At 33.8% G+C, this 22,433-nt stretch overlaps 2 pseudogenes; both read left to right on the top strand.

Moving 5' to 3' along the window:
• The first annotated feature begins 1,228 nt into the window (after nt 1-1,228).
• LOC149561100 (universal stress protein PHOS32 pseudogene) lies at nt 1,229-13,562 on the top strand (annotated as a pseudogene).
• A 2,495-nt stretch (nt 13,563-16,057) lies between these two features.
• LOC149561099 (amine oxidase [copper-containing] gamma 1-like) lies at nt 16,058-21,540 on the top strand (annotated as a pseudogene).
• Nucleotides 21,541-22,433: the final 893 nt, after the last annotated feature.

Raw genomic sequence — 22,433 nt, 5'->3', positions numbered from 1 at the left:
TTCTAGGGCTTCTTCTTATAGGGGTTTCTTCAAATACCATAGTCCTTTTCCTGTTAACCCTCTTTTCTATCTTTGCTGTAGGATTAATCATTATAAGAACTGAATTTATTTTCTTCTATTTTGAGACTGTAGGGTTTTGTTTCTCGACTGTAGGAACTGAAGTTTCATCTTGTAAATTTTGTTTTCTTGAACTACTTGAGTAGAAGTAGGTACATTGCTTGCTTGAGTCAAAAAAGACACATTTTCTTGCCCATTTTTAGCTTTAGCACCTTTGGTGCCTTGCTTAGTAGTTGTGTCAATGGGGGTTGCATTATCTTGGCTAGGCTACACATTAGGGGGAATCTGAGGCTACATTATGCTAGACAAATTCTGCCAGTGATAGAGGAGAGATGTCCCTAAGAGATCTTTCTATCAGCAATTTGATTAGGGCATGGTGGGTAACAAAATTATCTTTTCCTTTATGGGGATTCCTCAATACTAATGTATAACATATTGAACAAGAAATTGGGGATATTCACTAAAAGATTATGCCTTATATGACTGAGTCATATAAAATGTTGTGCATGGAAATTAGAAAATATTACTTCATAGGTAAAGTACCTAATAATATTAATGGACAACTCATTGTACGACGAAGGAATGGATATTCATTTGTACACCTACTTTGTAATCTGCAATTGAGGGTCACTTGGTATAGTAAACTAGGCCCTAGCTAATTTGCGATCATGCTCATTGGGGTAGTGTTCCCCTACTATGAGCAACCTAGTTACTTCCTCTATTTATTCCTCTATGGTAATGACTGTATATCCCCATCCTATTTCTTCACCTTCCTCAAATGTATTTGTAAATTCGATAGCTTCCTCTTCATCAAACTTAGTTAATTTTAAGAAATATCCTAGCCAACCACATGCATTGAATATTCTTACTACTTCTACATGGGAAAGTAAAACACTATCTTCTATTGGTTCACATCATTGCAATTGACCTCCCATTTGCACTTACAATATCAACCTCTGGTCTACTTTCAATGATCACCCTCTTCCTTTTTGTGAATTTCAAACTCTTTTTTTCTTTAGAAAATCACAGACCCTTTTATACTCCTCTGGTGTTTTCATCCTAAACAACAATAATGCAATTTTAATAGAATAAATCATAGATATGCAAGAAGCATTTCAAAATTTAAGTCAGGTCACATTAGATTTAATTTGGGTTACATCTTAGTCTAATAATGAGGGATTATTTAGGAATACAGGTATGACACTTGACACTTGCATACTATGGCAACTGGATTTTAATCAAACAAAATGAAAGTACATATTTGAGGATCTTTAATGAGTTAATAGGAATGTCATGTGGAATTAGCACCCTTACCTACCCCCTATGAAACATGGACAAGTGTCCTCACTTGTCATATTTGGCATGAGGTATAGAATTGGCCTAAGGCCACAACAATATATTTAATGTAGTAGTAGATATAACTAACTAAACCTATTTGCTAAAAATAAATTAAATTTGAAAATCTTATACTTGTCAAGTTGATCATTGCAAGTGCCAGAGAAAGATGGTGAGAGAGGAAAAATGGTAGCCACAACATGCATTAGTGGATCTGCCATATTATTGAAAGCATAGGAAAATGATAACATGGAAGGTGGGTGGGTGGTAGAAAAAGAAATAAAATGAGGTGAAAAAGAAGAATTTAGAAAGTGAATGGAGAATTTAACTTTATGTTAACATAAAGTTTTTATTATGGGCATGCTCAAAGGAATTCTTATTCAAGAGTTATAGGAAGAAAGTTGGGACCCTTTGCTATAGGAAGTATTACCTATTGTTTGTTTGAAACTAGCTGTTAAAATTATTGTAGAAATTCTTCTTTCATTTGGGGCTGGTGATATAACTTTATCTGATGTACATTGACTAGTAAGTTGAAGTGTAATGGATAAATGGTGGTTAATTGGATTGCTCCATTTGCAAAGTCATGGCTTATTTCATAAGGACCCAGCCATCATGTCTGCAGCTTGCTTAGTATATATTTAAATCTAGAATCATAAAGTAGTGCCCAATCACCAACTTGAAAGTGTTTACTCTGAATGTGGTAGTCGTGCCATTGTTTCCTTTGCTTCTAAATGATTTTTGTGTGTTCTAGGGTAGACTTGTGCATTCATCCAAAAAATTAAGTTGTAGTAAGTGCTCTCTATGCTGCATGAAGACCAATTTTTCACTCCAATGCTATTCTTAGAGTTTTGTGTTCAAATTCAATGGGTAGCATTGCTGCTTTATCATACAATAGTTTGAATGGTGTGAACCCTATAGTGGTCTTCCATATTGTGCAATATGCCCAGACAACTTCTAGTAGTCTGTTGCTCCAATCTCTTTGGTGCAAATGATCTATCTTTGTCAAGATGGCTTTTATCTCTCAATTTGTAACTTCTGCCTATCCATTAGTTTGAGGATTATTGGGGCTTTATCTTTGATGTCTGATATTGTATTCCTTCATAAGTTTTATTAACAGATTGGAAGTGAATTGAGTACCTTGGTCAGTACCAAGTTCTTTGGGTATTCCATATCTAGTAAAGATTTCTTCATACATAAATTCAACAACATTGTGGTCACGAACATGCCTCGTGGCTTTGACTTCAACCCATTTTGTTAGGTAGTTAGTGCATATGAGGATGCATGATTTCCCATTGGATGGAGAATTTATTGGAGTAATAAAATCCATGCCCCATTTGTGAGATGGTGTTACCACCACCTATGGGGTGAGAGGCATTTCATCTAATCTTGTTGGTTAGCCCATCCTCTGAAATTTATCACACTTTCATGTATAATTGGCTGCATCTTTATGAAATGTAGGCCAATAGTAACCAGTTTTTAGAATCTTTAATGTTGTTCTTTTTTCTACAAAGTGACCCCACATGGTTTAGTATGACATACATGTAGGATGTCATATGTCTCATCTTCTCACACACATGTCCTCATAACTTGATCAGGTCTAGTGTAAAATAGTGTATCATCAATCCAAGAGAAATGAAATATTTTCTCTACAAGCAACCTCTTATCCTTGTAAGAAAAATGTATGGGGATTTTGTTAGCTGTAATGTAATTAGCTATGTTTACATACTATGGGGTTTGGACAACAATATGAAATAAATGATCATCAAGAAATGTATCATCTATCAAAGTACTATCTTCTTCATCATGGTGGATTCTAGATAGATAATCAGCTACCAAATTTTCTTTCCTGGGTTTGTCAATGATTACATAATATCAAAGTCTTGTAAAAGAAGTAGCCATCTTGCTAACCTACCTGTGATGGTAGGTTTTTTCATGAGATAATTGTTGCATGATCAGTATGGAAAAATATGGGATAACCAGTTACATAATGCTAGAATTTTTTTAGAGAATAAACTACTACTAATAGTTCCTTTAAAGTCACTTTATAGTTCAATTTTGGTCCATGAAGGCTCTTACTAATATAGTAGATTGCATTTTCAAGGTTTTGATATTTTTGTCCTAGGACTGCACCTATGGCATAGTTAGAAGCATCTGTATATATCTGAAAATGAAAAGTCCAATCAAGACCCCTAAGTATTGGTGCAGTCGTCAACAATGACTTAAGTTGGAAGGAGTCATCACAGTCCTTGTTCTAGCCAAATTTAGCCTCTTTGGTAAGAAAAGTGTATAGAGGACTAGCTACCTACCTAATTTTTTTGATAAATATCCTATAATAGCCAACATATCCTAGGAAGGATTTGACTTATTTTTTCTTTGTGGGAATAGGGAGTGTGAGAATTACCTCTATTTTTGTAGGGTCTACTTGGATTCCAACTTCAGAGATAAAATGCCCAAAGACCACACCTTCTTGCATCATCAGAAAGCATTTTTCATTGTTCAGAGAAAAGTTATGTTCTTCACATCTGATTAATACTTTCTCTAAGTTCTTCATGGCTTCCTCAAATGTGACACCAAATGTAGTCAAATCATCCATGTATATCTCTATGTAGTCATGTGATATGTCAACAAAGATGCTGATGGTAGCTCTCTGAAAATTAGTAGGTGCATTCCATAGGCCAAATGGTAATACACAATAAGCATAGGTACCCCAAGGACATGTAAATGTGGTCTTCTCTTGAACTTTTGGAGCAATAATTATCTGATTGTAACCACTGTATCCATCTAGAGAGGAGAGTTATTTCTTTCCAGCTAAAGTATCCAAAACTTGGTCTATAAAGGGCAAGGGAAAGTGATCCTTCTTTGTAGTATTATTTAACTCTTTGTAATCTACACATATTTTCCACTTACATCCTTTCTTAGGTATAATAACTAAGGGTGATACCCATTTTCTATCAGAGATTGGATAGATGAATCCAACATCCAACAATTTCTGCAATTTAGTCTTAACTATCGTGCATAATGCTAGATTTATTCACCTCTAAGGTTATCAGAGTGGCAAGCTTCCATCATTGATGTAGATCCTATGGGTGTAGAGTTTAGGGCTCAATCCTATCATATCCCCATAATCAATTTTTTCATGCTGATTAAGGAGCTTAGTTAATAATTTCAATTGTGATTGGGACAACTTGTTGTTTACACGAAGATTATGACTAGGAGAAATTTTGATAGTAACAGTTAACTCTACCATTAACACTTTGAGTATTGGGCTTGTGGCTACTTCACTTGGAAATAATTGATCAATTATCTTAGAGCTTGTTGGGTAGACACAGTCTTCATAAGTACATAGCTTTAAGATAGAATTCTTAGCAATATCTATAGCCATTATACATTCATTGGTAAGAATGCTCTATATTACATCATCTTCCTCCTACATTTTCAGAAAAGAGTGCCTATGCAACATCATGAGCTGGGCTACAAAATTTATCTCTTCCTTTTTGTCCCCTAAATCTAGCCAAATAGGTTCTCCCAAGTTTGGCTGGGGTTGGGCAGGTGGGTATAGTGTTAGTTGCCTTATGGTTTGACCACCTGAAATTGTCATACTACCTAATCTACAATTGATTTGAGCATCAATGGTGGCTAACCAAGGTCTCCCTAATATGATAGAATAGCTAGAAAGTTTTACTTTAGGTGATAGGATAAGAAAAAATCAACAGGGTATTCCCATGAATCTAAAGTTACTATTACATCTTCTATGAGACCATCTAGAGTGACAGTTGAACTATCAACAAGTTGTAACATTGTGGGAGTTGTCCTTAAGCCTTCTATGTATAACCTATGCATTGTATCTTTACTTATTACATTTATTGCTACTCCCACATCAACTAAAGCATTTTTCACAACCTATCCATTTATGATCAAGTTAACTATTGAACTACCAGGATCTGAATATTTTGGTATCACCACCTTTCCTAACATGATATCCTCTAATTTCCCAACAACATGGATTGTTTTCGGATATTTCTTCTTCTACCCTAGCTTCTTAAGGCATCCATCCTTAATAGGCTTTCCATAAAGAGGGACATCCTTGATAGCTTGGAACAAAGGGATTTGGATGTGCATGTTTTTAGCTATTCCACAATATCAAATGTCTCATCCTTTTGGGATATAGGTTTCTTGGTGCTTAGCCTATGTGGATAGGGAGGATTTATTAAGGTGTTTTTAGTAGTCTTACTGGGTACATTAGTTGATGGGTTGAGATTTGGTATTGTAGCTTCTTGAAGTGGGGCTATAGGAGTGTTTGCAACTTCCATGATAATAGGATATTGTGGTGTAGGCAGAGTTGTACTAGATCTCAAATGGATATTAGATATCTCTTGTGAATAATTATGGCACTATTGAGTATCGGTAGTGTACACTTGTTGTTGCTATTGTGCTATTTGGATTTGGTTGAGATTGAGCAGGCAATTGGGTTGGCTTAGGATTAGCATTATTTGGTGCAGGAATTGACATTATTGCAAGTGGTTTTACTAGAGGTGGTAGTTGTGGGTTACCAAAATTTTGGTTGGACCACTATGGAGGTCCCCTCCATTATTTATTTCACTGCCAATTTCCTTACAGTGGTTGCCATTGATTTTGCTAATTTTTCCATTCATAGTTTTGCTGATTTTTCCATTGATTATTAGGCCACTAGTTGTTTTGCTAGTTTTACCAAGGAGTTTGGGAGTATGGAGATGGATTTTAATAACTTTGGTTTTGCCACTGATTATTATAAGGATTTGAAAATTTTAGAGGGTCTTGAGGCATACCTTGTCTTGAAGCCCATGGTTGACATTGAGAAACAAAGAACATTTGATCATTTTCACCGTCTATCTTCATGTACTCATTTGGTAAATGTTGATTCTCCAGGTTAGATACCAGCTTACATGTGTAGTCTTGCTTTTTTTTGTGGCAGTGAGGACAATACTCCACCAATCGTGATTTAGTTTCTACATGCTTCTTCTTTGTAGTCATGGTGTCGAGATGTGTAGCAACATCATTTATGATATCTTGCTTGAAATTTGAGAGTAAATTGGATATCTCAAGCTTTGAAATGCTCTAACTAATCCCTTTGGTGATGGTGGGTTGATACCCTCTGCCTTTCTTCATAGTTGACCTTGAGTAGTTGAGACAAATTTTCTTGAGGTCATCCCAAGAAGATTGGTATATATCACCACCATCCATTAGTTCTAATGTTTCCAAACAATTATCATTGACTCCTTTCAAGAAGACTAGTTTCTATGAATCCTCTATTAGTACATGTTACAGGTTCTTCTACAATGTAAACAAAAAATGTGAAACATAGTCTTCCAATGTTTCATCCTCTTTTTGTGACATTTTAAAAATATCTTCTCCTCTTGAATCACTCCCCTTGAAATACTCTTTATATTTCTCTAGAAATAGAGTCTAGATCTCATCCTAAATACTTGCTGCATTGGCTCTTAAGTCCATGAACCATCATAAGGCTGATTCTTTTAGTGTTGCTAGAAATAACTTGAGCTTGTGGTTATTAGTGTTATAGTCAAAGCTCTGACATAGTATGTCAAACTCAAACAAGAAATTATTAGGATCCTCAGTTAGAAGGCCATAAAACTTTGGAAGAGTAGCTGTGCGCATATGTTTGAGATTAGCATTGTTTATAAGGCTCGAGAGAGGGAACATAAAAGTAGGGTGAGCCATTACTAGAGGCATTTGATTATGAGGTTGCTACTGAAAAGGAGTATTAGCTATAGGATGGTTAACAATAGGTAGATTTAAACTAGAACTATCAAGAAAGCTAGTCCATATTCTAGGAAAAGGCTGAAGACTGCTTATATCCAAAACTTCTTCTCTAGAGGAAGATGCTACACAAAAATTAGGGTTCATGTCCTCAAAAGGGAACTCAACTTCTTGAATTTCCTCATTCAAATTATTAGACCCTCATAGAAGAAATTTTCCATATTCATCTCGTTGTCTTCCTCTTTGATGCATGCAATTGAATTCTTCATGCTTGTGAAGCTATTTTTTAGGACTACAAATCTAATTCAAAAACTAACAATAAAAAAAATACTATGACTCAAAAATGATCCTAGGTTTGATACCGTCCCTGACAATGATGCCAAAAATGATCTACCTCACAATAGGTGTGTGATAATCATGCCCAAAGCCTTACTTAGGAATAGTTTATTCAATCTAAGGATTACTTCTCCCATGATGAGGTGTATTTAATTTTTCAATCCAAGGGTGTATACTTGAAATGGTCGGCACAGTATGTGCACTAGGTTCCTTGAAAAGTAATTATGCTTATGCTATAGGAAAGTAAAATTCATATAAAGAATTTGCACTATTGTTGTAGGAAAATAACACACTTAACTCCTTACTAAAATGAATGCTGGAAATGTATCTCTATGCTAACCTATATCTCAACCTAGATCATCCTCTATAATTGCTCTTGCAAATGCTACAAGGACATTCACAAAGTACTATGCTATAGGAAGAAACTTTAACTTCTATTTAAAATATTGTAAATGCTGGAAATAAATCTACGCTACTCTAATATAATCCACCTCCCAAGTGGGCCCCCTTGGTCATCTTTTGCTAATCTAATAACATAGAATGTAAACCAAGAACTAAATTATATTTCAATCTCTCCCTACATAAGAACAACAAATAAAACCACAAATAACTTGCTAGAAGATAAAAACACATTTTTCATAAACATTTCCAACTCCTAAAACTATTGATCTAATCCCTATAAATAGAGAACTGACACTTATTCTAAAACAAAAAGAACAACAAACTAACAAAAGATCCACCAGAGAAGAAGAGAGAAAATATAGTAGCCTGTGGAGTAAGTAATAAAGTTTGGGCAACCAACTCAACATAATATTAAACATAGAGGGAATATAGCAATAGCAACACTTTATCCCTGCATTATTGGATAATGGCCCCTCCTTTGTAGTAGTCATGTCTTCCAGTGCCATGATGATTTCTCCACTGAGATTGGACCTTGACACTCCTCCTTGAATATTGTCATCCGCTGTCCAACTCTCCCTTTCCTAACAAGTTAGTTGTAATACAAAATATATATGCAAATAAGCATAATCAAACAAAATCTAGCTATTAGAACACACATTCCAATGGTTATATGAAATATTGCATTATATGTATAATATTGGTAAAATATGTCATAACTATCTACCCATGGTTTAACAGTTCTATTTGGACTTTAGCATAGGTTTAATTGGTTATGAGCTCACAAATGTCTTGACAACATTAAAAATAGAATATTAAAATTAACATAAAATAGACGCAATAATTGGCCTTATCATTAGTAATGATAAAATAGGATTTGTAGCAATTAAAGAGGAAAGTCCAGAGAAAATGGCTTTGGTATCACAGGTTGAAAAGAAATCTAATTGGATAATTGACAGTGGTTGTTCATATCATATAACTGGTGATATGAATAAGTTTGTTGACTTCAAAATTCATGATAGGGCCTATGTGAGAGTTTGAAAAAATATAGCATGTCATATTAAAGGTATTGGATCTATAACTCTTGATGGTATGGATAATACCGATGATGTATATTTTATTGATGGTTTGAAACACAATCTTCTGAGTGTTGGAGAACTAGTGGATAAAGGTTATTAGTTACAGTTCACAGAGAAGACATGCATGATCAGAGATAGAGATGAAAAAGTAATTGAACAAGAACTAGATCTAGAGATAATGTAATTCACCTGAATCCTACTGAAATAACATGTTTGGTTACAAAGGTAGATGACAGTTGGTTATGGCAAAAAAGATTTTGTCATATAAACTTTGACAAGATTGTGAAGAGTAGTAGTATGTTTGTAGTTAGAGATTTGCTTAAGATTTTAAAGCTTACGAACAAAATTTGTAAGTCCGTGTATTGACAAAGCATAACATAACTTATATATATAGATCGTAAAGGTCCCATGAAGACTAGAGGATTTTATGGTGAAAGGTATTTCATGATTTTATTTGATGACTTTTCTAGAATTATGTGAGTTGTATTTCTTAAAGAAAAATCTAAGGCATTTGATAAGTTCAAGGTTTTCAAGAATAGAGTTGAGAATGAATTAGATATGAAGATTAAATGTTTAAGACCAAATAGAGGGGGAGAGTTTACTTCAAACAAGTTTAACATTTTTTGTGAAGCTAATGTAATCAAAATATAATTATTAGCTCCTAGAAATCCTTAAAAAAATGGCATTGTAGAGAGAAGAAACATGTCAGCAATAGAAGAAACTAGAGATATGTTAGTTGAGAATGATGTATCCAAGATGTTTTGGAGAGAAGTTTTGAATACAACATTCTACATTATGAATCGAGTGCAAGCCAGGAAAGAAACAAACACGATCGCTTATGAAAATTGGTTTGGTCACTCACCTACAATTAAGTATTTCAAAATTTTTGTTAGCAAATGTTATATCAAAAGAGATGATAATATTGGTAAGTTTGATGGTAGAAGTGATGAAGGTACGTTTCTTGGTTATTCATTAAAAATAAAGGCCTATAGATGTTATAATTTGAGAACTAAGACTATTGTTGAGAGTGTAAAAGTAAGAGTTGATGAGAAATTAATGATAGAAGAAAAAATAGTTGACTACATTTTAGATGATGAGAATGTTGTTAATAAACCAAGGAATGATGAAGAACTCTTTGAGACTAAAAATAATTTGTAGAATGAAGGAGAGAAAAAGGCTTGAACAAAGCTCAAAACCTTCAACAAAGCTAAGAGTTTAGATAAAGCTCCTACTTCTAGTAAGAATATGACAAAGAATCATCTATCAAAGTAGATAATTGAAAGTAGAGATAAAGGTGCAATGACGAGAAGAAGAATCAATGAAGAAAAACGTCTAATATCTCAAGTTGAACCAAAGAATGTAGATGAAGCATGTAAAGATGACTATTGGAAGCAAGCTATGAAAGAAGAATTGGATCAGATAGTGAAGAGTGAGACATGGGAATTGGTCCCCAAACCAACAGACACGAACATGATAGGAACAAAATGGGTATTCAGGAACAAGATTAATGAATAAGGTGAAGTTGTAAGAAACAAAGCAAGATTGGTATGTAAAGGTTACTAATAGAAAGAAGGAATAGACTATGATGAAATTTATGCTCTTGTGGAAAGAATAGAAGCAATAAGGTTATTGTTAGCGTATGCAACACATAATAAATTCAAGTTGTATCTGATGGATGTCAAGTTAACATTTCTAAATGGAGAACTTGAAGAAGAGGTATATATAGAATAGCCTAAAGGTTTTCCTTTAATAGAGGATAAGGACATAGTATGCAATTTGAATAAATGATTATATGGCTTGAAGAAAGCACCCATAACTTAGTATGCAAGGTTGGGCAAGCATTTCACAAAGCTTGGATTTAGCAAAGGTATGATAGACAATAATCTATACTAGAAAGAAATAGATGATGGATTGATGATTTTGGTAATATTTGTTGATGATATCATATTTGGAGGAGATGATGATGAAAGTGACAAGTTTGAAGAAGAAATGAAGAAGGAATTTAAAATGAGTATGATAGGAGGGATCAAATACTTCCTAGGATTATAGATTGTATAGGACAAACAAGTAATCTTTATTTCTCAGACAAAGTATTTGAAAGATCTATTGAAAAGGTTTGGTTTGGAAACATGTAAACTTTTTGGAACAACTATGGTAACTGGACACAAGCTATCTTCAAAGGATGAGTCACCTATTGTTGAGTAGAAGAAGTATAGATCTATGATTGGAGGGTTGCAATATCTAACTCACACAAGGCTAGATATAGAAAATGCAGTTGGAAATGTTGCAAGATTTCAAATTGATCCCAAAGAAGCACATTATGTAGTAGTCAAAAAGATATTTAGATACCTTAAATGAACACCAGAGTTTGGATTGTGGTATGACAAATCTGATGATTTCATTTTATATGCTTATACTGACACTAATTGGGTAGACATATGGATGATAGAAAGAGCACCAGTGGTGGAGCCTTCTTTCTTGGAGAACAATTGGTTTCTTGGTTAAGAAAGAAGCAAGATTGTATTTCACAGAGTACAACAAAAGTAGAGTATGTTGCACCAACAAAAAATTGTAATCAAGTTGTTTGGATGAAGTAGATGCTATAGGATATAAGGATAGAATTTAGTGAACTTTTTGTCATAAATTGTGATAACACAAGTACAGTGAATATGTGAAAGAATCCAATGTTGCATTCTAAAACTAAGTACATTTATATTGAGTATCACATGTTGAGAGAGAAAGTTGCAAAAAAGGAAATTAGAATGGAGTATGTATGTACCAAAGAGTAGATTGCAGATATTTTCACTAAGCCTCTTCCCAATGATACTTTTGAGTATTTACAAGGTATGCTAGTGTTTATGCCCCTTCCTACATTAGAGTAGATGATACAAGAGTGCATTAGCCTAGTGTAACAAAGCACTATTATTTGTCTGGACTGAATGCTAATGCTTCCTAAATGGGGAAGTATCTATGATGGACAGAGTCATTTAGGACTCTGGTTGGATGGTATTTTGAACAATGTCTTTGGACGCTTGAGCAAGTCAAAGACAATTGTTGTAGAGATTGATGATTGCTAAAACCTTTGACATTGATATCAATGGGGGAGAGATTACAACATGAAAAATATTTTGATATAGAGTGCATTAAATGGAGAGATTGGAGCATGATATAGAATACATTGAAGTATATCAATGGAAGGGAATGATTGATGAAGATGATTTCAAAATAATTGATGAAGAGGATTTGAAAAGAAAGGTTAACAGTCTTTTATAGTTGGTATTTTTGGAACTAGATGTCTCTCATTTATGTTGCCATCAATGCCAAAGGGGGAGATTGTTGAAAGCATGAATGAAAATGATATTTCTATGGGGGGAAGTATTGTAGAAACATGATTAGATCATTATCATGATGATATATTACATTAATGACTGCGTTTGTCACTGATGTCAACATAGCTATTTTCTGTGGTATTTGACAGAAGAACAATACAAAGATCAAGTTGGTATGGATAGATCATTGAGTACTTTCAATAGAAAGGTTAAAGGGAAATAATAATAAGTGTCTAGTATATGTAGCTAACCTCAGAAGCATAAGATATTAAGTTTGGAAGAAGTTATGCAAGTTTTAGTGAAGACTGTTTTGAGATAGAGTTTATAGAAGCTTGTTCTTGTAAACTTGGTATATCTCTTAGTAGAGTTGTTATTCAAAGAAGCCAAAGTTAAAGATGTGTATAAGACATATTGGAGATGGCATAACTGAGCTCGAGATCTGATCATAATGTTACATGCACTAGTACATTTGACCCCATTTTTAGATCAAAATTTTTGACCATCTATTAAAATGGGGTCAAATTCGTCGAATATGCAAAGAAATACATCTTTTTTTAAAAATCCATGCCTGTGTTGGTAAAAATTTTGACCAACACAAGCTTCATAATGTTAAAATAAAAAAAGTTCTATTTCATGTGAAGATAAATGCGCACTTGTTGAGTGGGGAAAGTAAAAGGTCTTTGTAGTGTGAAGGTAGTAGACCTTGGCATCAACTGGGGCACCATATCAGCACATAGACTCCCTCCTTTTGTTATCTATAGCCCAAGGAAAATGTGATTCTAGTTCGTGCGTGCCCCACAAGTGTCCTTTACGGTGTTGATTGGGGTTCCATTGATCTCTCTATTGAGGACAAACATATAGATGAGGAATCGCAGCGAAATCTCGAAGATGATATTGACAATTTCACATCTACTAAGGCCACTAATTTGGTGCAACCCCTTATGGATGCCCATATTCCTTTTAAGATCCACATCATCAAGGATCATGATATGAAGGAGTATCTCTATTTGGAGGTCAAGAGGCTTGGCCTCAGTATAGTTATAATGGGGAGTCGAGGATTTGGGGCTTCCAAAAGGAACTCAAAGGGCAGGCTTGGTAGCATCAGTGACTACTGTGTTCACCACTACATCTTTCCTATTGTAGTTATCAGGTCTCCTGATGAGGAGAAGGAGTGTAATCTTTTTGAAGTGCAACCCGCCAAGCTACTGAAGGATTCCAAGTTGGAGATCAGGCTGTGCATGAGGAGGATGAGGCGGATGAAGTTCATTCATAGGTAGGTTTCTAGCTTTTTAGCTTTGAAATTTTGTGCTTTTGATTGACTGTGCTGTTTTGTATTGTGATTTGTGTGGATTTGACTTTGTGTGTAAGGTTTTGTATTGGATAAGTTAAAGAGTGGGCTTTTCATTTTGTTCTTTTTCCAATAATTATTGATAAATTCTAGTGCTTTTGGTCCAAGTTAGGGTTTTAGTGTTGTTGTTTTAGGGCTCTTGGAGATGTTTTGGTTTAAGTTAGGGGTTTTGGGAGGTTGGTTTTGTGGTAGGTTTTATGGTGATTATTTTTGGCATAGGGTTGTATGCTTTACAGGTTTGGATGAATGCCATGCTACAATGTACGCTGTAAATAGGATTGGTTAGATTTAGAATCAGTTTGGATCAAGTAAAGTACAATGGGTATACATTTTTTTGGTCTGAATAATGAAAAACTTGGTGTACATTTCGTGCAATGGATACAATTTTTTAAAAAACTTGCAAAGTTGATTTTTGGGGTAGGGTATAGTGAGATTATCTAATTTTTGTTTGGGTGTTTTGTCATGATTTTCTGTAATGAGTGGTGTAACTATAATTGTTTATTTTAGTGTCATCATATGAGATCACTAGTACATTTCCTTAAATTATTTAGAAATATTACCAAAACCAGAGCCCCTTATTAATTGTAGTAATACATATGAAATTTTGTTGAGTGATCTCTAAAGCTAGATTATGTTTGTTGTATGCCCTATGACAGCTAATTTTCTTGATGGGGCTAAACTTGTTTGTAATAGCCCCAATAAAATTCATGATCAATAGTGCTGTATCAATTTTAGTTGTCTTTGTAGTCTGCTTATTGACATAGGAATAAATACCTATCTCGATGAGGAAAGAGAAATGTGACTTGTGATCTCTAACTATCATCTTATGAACTTCAATCACTTACGTATGATGTCCAATAGGATCAACTTGTTGCTAGAACACTTGGGCATCCTGTATGGTACTCTACGAAACCCAACCACTCTGACATAAGTGAGTTTTGAATTGGATTTTCCAATTGCCCTAATTTTTCGCTAAATTTGCCTCCATTCATTCTTGCTTGCATAGATAAAATCATCAAATAATATCTCTTTTGTCTTTCTGATCAGTTTGTTTCATCTAATTTTTCATTACCCAAATTATCTTTTTTATTTATAGTACATCCATCTCATTATACTTTATACAATTGTCCTATTTGTAACGAGGATTTTGAGGTTTCCACAGGTAAACACTTTTGATAGCAAGGTTTTTGTGAATATGATTATATCTTTTTCTTCTATTATAAGAATAAGGTGGTGATTGTATTTTTTTTTTGTCTTGTGAATTTTGCAAGATATAATGCAATGCATATTTAACAAGCTACATGGGCTCAAGTGAGCATGAGGACAAATGCTTAAAATGTTCACCTTGCATTGAACAAATTTTATGACAATAACATTTACATGTTGCTTGATAACAAGATTCCCAGAAGAATAACATGTATAATAGTTGCAATGTCATTGAAATCCATGAAACACTAGTTTTAAAATTTAAAAGTGCCTAAAGTTGTGCATAGACAATTTCGAAAAGAATCTTCGCTACCATACACTAGTTATATAAGCCAGTGGTTTTAATGATGTGAACTTTGCAAGCATACTATACTCAATGAATTTTTGTAAGTTGAGAAACACACACTGCATTTAGGTGGAGGGTACTTAGTCAACTTGATGATAAAGGCTTATAAGGATTAAACACATCCTTAATAGGATTGAGATGTGCATGCTAATCTTTTCCTTGGATTTTTTACTCGATTTTGAGCTTAGGATATGTGCTGAATATTTCACACAATGTTCCAGTTTGCTTTAATTACTAGCATTTTTTCCTTTTCTTATCTCCTATGAATGATAAGTGTCAATTTTAGCAAAATGTATTCCTATTTGTAGAAGCATATCCTTTATGTGTTGAATAATATTGCTAGTTTACTTTAACCTGTAGGATTATTCACTTTGCTTATTATTATAACAGTCTGAGGACTTTTGGCCTTCATGTCCTATAGAGGGTTCTAGTTTGCTATTGTTTTAAAACATAATTCATAAATCACAATAAGATGGAGACAATTTTGAAATTAGGACTTTCTATTTAGGGCTTTTTAGGCTTATCTATTTGTTGGCTATCATGGTCCTATAAGCTATTTTCTCTCATTGATGTTATAAAAATATTGATCATTAGTCCATTCAATCATGAAACAAGACTTCATAATTTGAAGGTCGGGGTCACACTATTGGACTCTTCATCAGATAAAAGCATGAAGCCAACTAATGTAATAATTATGTCCAAGATTTATGCTTTTACATAATGATGGTTCTAATAATAAGATTGAAATGTGCTATTCCTAATGGAATTTTTGACAAAGAATGAAAAAGGAGAATGAAGCACCCAATAAAGGAACTAGCCTCAAGAAAACTAGCTAACCACAACAAATACCTTTTGAAAAGGAGTAAGAATGTTGAATTCAAAGACTATAGTTGATGTGGCTTCAATGAATTTTGCTAAATTAGATGAGTTGATCAAGAAATATTCAGTTGAGATCCCCACTAGTGAAAATGAATTGTATAGAGATCCAAAGCCAAAACTTGTCACTGAGTTACCAATGAAGATTTTCCAAACAAAGCAGTTCTTTGATAAACCATCAACTAAGGTTCAAACAGGCACAAAATCAACTCAGCTGGAGAATGGCCAGGTATTACATGATGAGGTTAAGGATGGTGTGATTAATAACAATTTTCTTTCTAAATCCCAACAATGTTCTAGTTTTGTGACTCGTGAATTTGAACATCTGGGGGACAAATTGATCAAATTAATGGATTGTGATATAGAGTTTGTAGCTATGAAAAATTCTTTCCTTACTAGCCTAAATAAAATTGGACTTGCAACTAGTGTTACTGGTATTTATCAAAATTCACATATAGGTAGGTTGGGACAGGCTCAACTGTAGATTTTCAACAAACAGGCTGAGATAACAAGAAATTATTGTGGTATAGCAAATGTTGTGGGTGCCCTATGCACGTCAATATGTGACTACATGAAGTGAAAATTATCCTTTTGGTTGTCATTTGGAGGGGCTTCATTCTACAATGGTTGTATGTCGTGAGTGCTATTTTTGGCTAGGGGATGTCTTTAAACTTTCTACTTCGAAGTTTTTATTTAGAATGCTTTTTTAGGACTAATGAGCAATGTTTTGGTTATTTTTAGTATAATATCATGTTTATGTATAGGGTGTTTAAAGAAACTATTGTTTGCTAGTGTTTAAAGAAACTATTGTCTAGAATAGCAGAACAAGGTGGTGCATTCAATTAATTAGCACTTTAACAATATGATTGAATGAATGACTCAAAGGTTGTCAACGTGGCCAAAGCAGCCTATGGGACCTCCTAGGTAATGAAAACACTCTAAAGTAGGTTAGCTAAAACATTAGACCCTTTGTAATTGCTTCTTTAAGTGTGTTCATGGACATTTAATTTTGATCACTAAGTTTTCTGTCATGCCTCACTATTTTTTCATAAGTATCTAAATTGCGCCTTCTAAAATCTCCAAAACATGGAGCAGATGTCACTATATGTTGGGCACTCCATGATAAATGCCACTATGTCTCTACCACTCCTATGTTGCAAAATATTGTCTCCTTTCATTCTTCCCCAGGTACCTACTTGTTTCACTCCTCAAATGATGAGAACTTGTCCTAAGCTACATTATTTGCACTTTAGCTCTCCATTCGGTATTTGCTCCTTAATATATGCTTTCTATTTGTGATCTTTGAGGGTTTGAAGTCTTTGATATAATTGTCTTTTTTGTGCCCATTTTTTTTTACCATACGAGACTTCTAAATTTTCCTTCACAAACTTCTTTATTCTATCATTTTTATTGGGATTTATTTTGCACATCAACTTTCCATTTTTTGTTCTTTTGGCATTTTGCTTCATCCACAATCTCTTCCTCCTTTCATGTCTCTCCTCTATGAAATGTAGGCCAATGATTGTTTTCACAAATTCAATTTTCTTAGCATCATAAACCTCTTTTGGGAGGTGATGATGGATAGGGGTACAAGAGGAGGGCTCAAGATATATGTAACTCTCCCTTATAGATATATAGCTACAGCCTGCCCAAATTTTAATATAACTAGATGGATTTGTGGGTTCAATTAGGTAATTAGATGTTGCATAATTTGTTGACCTACCTAGATTTGATTTTTTTCTCAAGGTCATCACCACCAATATGTAGAAGCGCTGAATCTTTAGGTTTTTGTATGAATGTTTATGGGGAATACCAATTGATGCTACTGTATATAGTCTACAAGGAATTTTATCCTACCATCATCTTCACCCATATTGAGGGTTTTTTTTTTACCTCATTTTTTTGTTAGTGCTTGCCATTCATTTTGGTAAATGATTGTGCTGTGAGGGATATGAATATGTGGTGAGATTTTCCTAGGGCTTTACTTGTTGTAGTCATGTACATACACTTTGAAGATCTGAACCTACTCTTTTGGAAGTGACTGTGTGTTTGCCCTTGGGTAGGGGACTATCAAAAGGGACACATCTATGATGTGAAGCTTACCCAAGTCTTTTAAGTTTTGAGTTTACACCTTGCATCATTTGCAATCACAGCTTGAGTTTGAAGCTTAGTCAATGCTAATAAAGTCAAGAAATCACAACCTTACACATTTGAATGTCAACTTTTATCTCCTATTTATGTTTCTTCTGCTATAAATTTAAGAAGAGTTAATGGTTAGATTTTCCTCCACTAAAGTTTCAATAAAGCACTTACTATGAAGATGAGCCATAACCCCAATTTTTGTAAATGTGTAATGGATGACAGCTAAATATCAACATCATAGCTTTGTAAATTTGTGGTGGATAACAACTAATTAAGATGATCCCAAACTATGATACTAAGATTACTATACAATTGAACCTAGAAAATAGAATGCTATTGGTATGGAATATGGAAGCCTGATAATGAGGATTGTCATTTTCAAAATTTGTTTCTATTTTTAGTTTTTTCTTTGCCAAATTTTAGTTTGCAAGTTGAATATGCATTCATAAATGAAAAAATGTTAAGGGAACACACATCAAGCATGTTTGAGTAAATATGGGGAGGAAGGCTCTATTAAACCAGTTTTTTTGATGGATCTTGTAAGTATAATCGTAGATGTCTAAATGATGTAGGAAATGATTCAGGTTCAATGTTTATAACAATTTGGGAAACTCTTTTTTGGATTGTTTTAAAAAATTGTATCCTATTGTTCTAATAATATGCAATGCTTGCAGGAATGTCATCCATGGTAGTGATGCAGTGGAAAGTGAAAAGAAAGAAATTACCCTATGGTTTCCAGAGGGTGTGTCTGACTGGAAGAGTAGTCTACATCCTTGGGTTTATGAGTCTTGGGATTTGTGATACGTTTTAATGTTTATATTTGAGAAGTTTTTAGGATGTTACTAAGGTACTTACTTCATCTCATATCCCAAGAGTAAAATGCTCTTAGTATTTTTGCTAGATTCTACTTATTCTGTTATGGTAATTATGAAGTACATGGTTCTAAATTTTTTAGTTCAGGAGTTATCTGTTGATACTTTGAAGTTGTATGTTCACAAGTATATTATCAATTATAATACATGGTTTCAGCAATAATAGATTAATGAATGGTGGTCTGACATATGGTGTTGGTGTTTATCTTGCTCTTGAAGATTGCTCCTACCTGGGGTATGAAAGATTATGTTTAAAGATGATGTCTTGGTGGGGATTTCTTTAAATGTTTGAATTCCAAAATATTCTTTCCTTTAATATGCATATTCTTTATTTAAGAAGGAATGTTTGACTTACTATTATTGCTTATTCTTTATAGTGTTCCATTTTTAGACCTGGACATTAATGAGGAATAGTATGATGTGTTGTGCCAATTTATTTTGGGGAATGTTGAGGAAGTTTCTCTTGGTTCTATTCAGTTTCATCTGAGTTGTGAAAATTTTGATTCCAGCATTAACGATATCGCCATTCCAAAGCATTACATTATTTGGAGCACTCACATGAATACACACATTCTTCTAGAATATGTTGTTAGTTTTAAGCATCCTCACTAGTCTCAAGGGGAATAAAAGCTCCATATTCCTCATTTTCAAGAGGTTCCTTCTCATTTTGAAAGTTAAATACAAAGGAGAAATTCCTTTGATTCTTGTTGCTATTTTTGATCTAGTGAAACTGGTTCAATGCCCCAGAATCAATGAAATTGCCTTGTTCTCATCTCCTCACTCTCTTTGTGTTGTTTAATTATTTTTACCTTCACATATGAATGAGTTGATTTCTATTTTGGATATGTATGTTGTCTATAAAATATTTGCATGAAATTCCTGTGGTTTTCTCTTTCTCTTGGTATTTGTAGATTCTTTACATAATTGGTGTTATCCATGAACATTTCTTGACATTCTACTTGGACATGGATATTGATGGTAGAGAAAATTCCTTTGTTTAGGTGAAGATTGTGAAGCATAGGGTGAAGGATGGATCAACTCCAAGGAAAAGTTTTTGGACAACAGAGATACACATTGCCAAAACAGAGAAGGATGCTCAAATTAAGCCAAACCTCTATCATCCATCCAAGTTTCATATGATCAATCCATTGAGGAAGAAAAAGATAGGAAATCCAGTAGGATAAAAAATTGTCCCTGGGGGCATAGCTGCAAGCTTGCTTGATCATAATGATCCTCCTCAACTCCGAGGTTCCTTCACTAACAACCAAGTTTGTACTAGACTTTGAATTTCATTTTTCTTTTAAATGTTGGTGAACTTTTTTAGTAATCAGTGATGCTAGCATGGAACCCTTCCCTTACATGAAAGGTTTTTGACCTAAGCTATGAATTAGTGAGGTCACAAACAAGGGACCTCATCCCCAATTATCAATACCGATGCTCAAACCTACAAGCACATTAGAGCATTGAAGGTGACCAGTGATGTTTGCATAACACTCTTGCAATACATGAAACATGAAATGCTTTTGATCTAGATCTATAAATTAGTGGGGCCACAAACAATGAACCTCATTCCCAATTATCAATATTGATGCTCAAACCTACTAGCACATTAGATTGTTAAAGGTACAAAACTATGATCACAATGAGCCAACATGAGTTTGAGCCTTTATGGTCACAACAATATCACCATCATAAAATCGAAACACTATGGGATGAACCCAATCAAACTTTGAATTTGATCTCTTATATTTGTTTTTTAAATTAATGTTGATATATGTGGCCAAAACCAAATTGTGCACTGTAGTTGGGCATGCCTATTTTTGTCCATTGTTTCTGTTGAAGTTTATTTAGAATCAAAATTAAACATTAAGTCTGAATCTACCTCACTTGATGGCACTAAACACTTTTTCATGTATTAGATATGGATAACTCCATACAACTATAGTGAGGAGTGGGCTGGTGGGCTATATTCTTATCAATGCCAAGGTGATGATACTTTGGCTGTGTGGTTTGACAGGTAAGTTTGAATACCATGAAATTCATTCATTTACAGTGATTTTTTCATGGACACAAACAAATTAATGTATTTCTATAGATTGAATTGCATTGAATTAGTTTCTATAAGTTGAACTTACTCAAATCTCAAATGTAAGAATCACTTTCCCCAAATTTCTATTAAGTTTTAATAACCAAACTTATCAGACTCAATTTATAAAAGGGACCCAATCTTTATATGAAGCTCTTTATGATTTTATGTTTTAGGGATCACCCAATTGAGAAAAAGGACATTGTACTCTGGTACACAATGGGCTTCCATCATCTTCCTTGTCAAGATGACTACCTAATCATGCCAATAGTCTCTTCTACTTTTGAACTGAAGCCAACAAACTTCTTTGAAAGAAATCCTATTATGAGGACTACACCCATGTCTGACAAGGACCTTCCAACATGTTCAATGTGAGCTCCATGAACATTTTCACCTTTTCATCATGCATTGAAAGAAGTATAGGAGCAAAATTTAAGGTCATGTCTATTAAATCCACAACTTTATCATATGATAAAAAATTACCATTTTTATATTGTGGATAAAAATATTATACAAACAGTCAAAGGTACTTGTTTTAATGACAAAGTCCATGACATACACACTTAAATGGACCTTCCAATATGTGTAATGTCAACCTCATGAACATTTTCACCTTTCCACTTGCTCTACAAGTTGTAGAGTAGTCAAATTTTAATTCAAGTCTATTAATGTATACTCAGTTAAATCCACAAATTCATCTTACAGTGAAAAAAATTAAAATTTTCAAATTCTCAATCAAGGTGGTATAGGCATTATAAAGAAATAAGGACGTTGCTTTTGATTTTACAAATAAAGTTCTTAGAGACATAGTTTTCAATAAGGACATTGCATCTGATTTGACAAATAAAGGTCTTACAAACTTATTTTTCAGAAAAAATAAATACTTTATGTAATAAATCAATGTTAGATGGTTCAAAAATATTATATAATCTCCTTTCTATAATTCAAAATTTTGTAAGAGATAAAGAAATCGTGATCAATTAATAAATGTTTCATTGTTGGTGTGAATTAAAACATACACAAACTCCATGTTGGACTACCAATGTAAAAAAATCATGATCAATTAACAAATGTTTCATTGTTAATGTGAACTAGCTTACTCAAACTCCATGTTGGAACGAATGATCGATCCGATTCTCTTGGGCAAGCTTGCATTGCTCTACTCAAAGTCCCTCTTTGGCATAGTTGAGTGTGTATCCCTCTCCTTCCTTGGCCTAGTGATCTCTCAAGGAATTATTTCATTACTTCAATTTTGTTTTCCGTTGACT

Source organism: Cupressus sempervirens, chromosome 4 (assembly GCF_028749045.1).
Source record: "Cupressus sempervirens isolate cs-2001-9-10 chromosome 4, ASM2874904v1, whole genome shotgun sequence".
NCBI classification, from domain to species: Eukaryota; Viridiplantae; Streptophyta; class Pinopsida; order Cupressales; family Cupressaceae; genus Cupressus; species Cupressus sempervirens.
The sequence above is the reverse complement of the archived record's forward strand: the minus strand, read 5'-3'. Positions and strand labels throughout refer to the sequence as shown.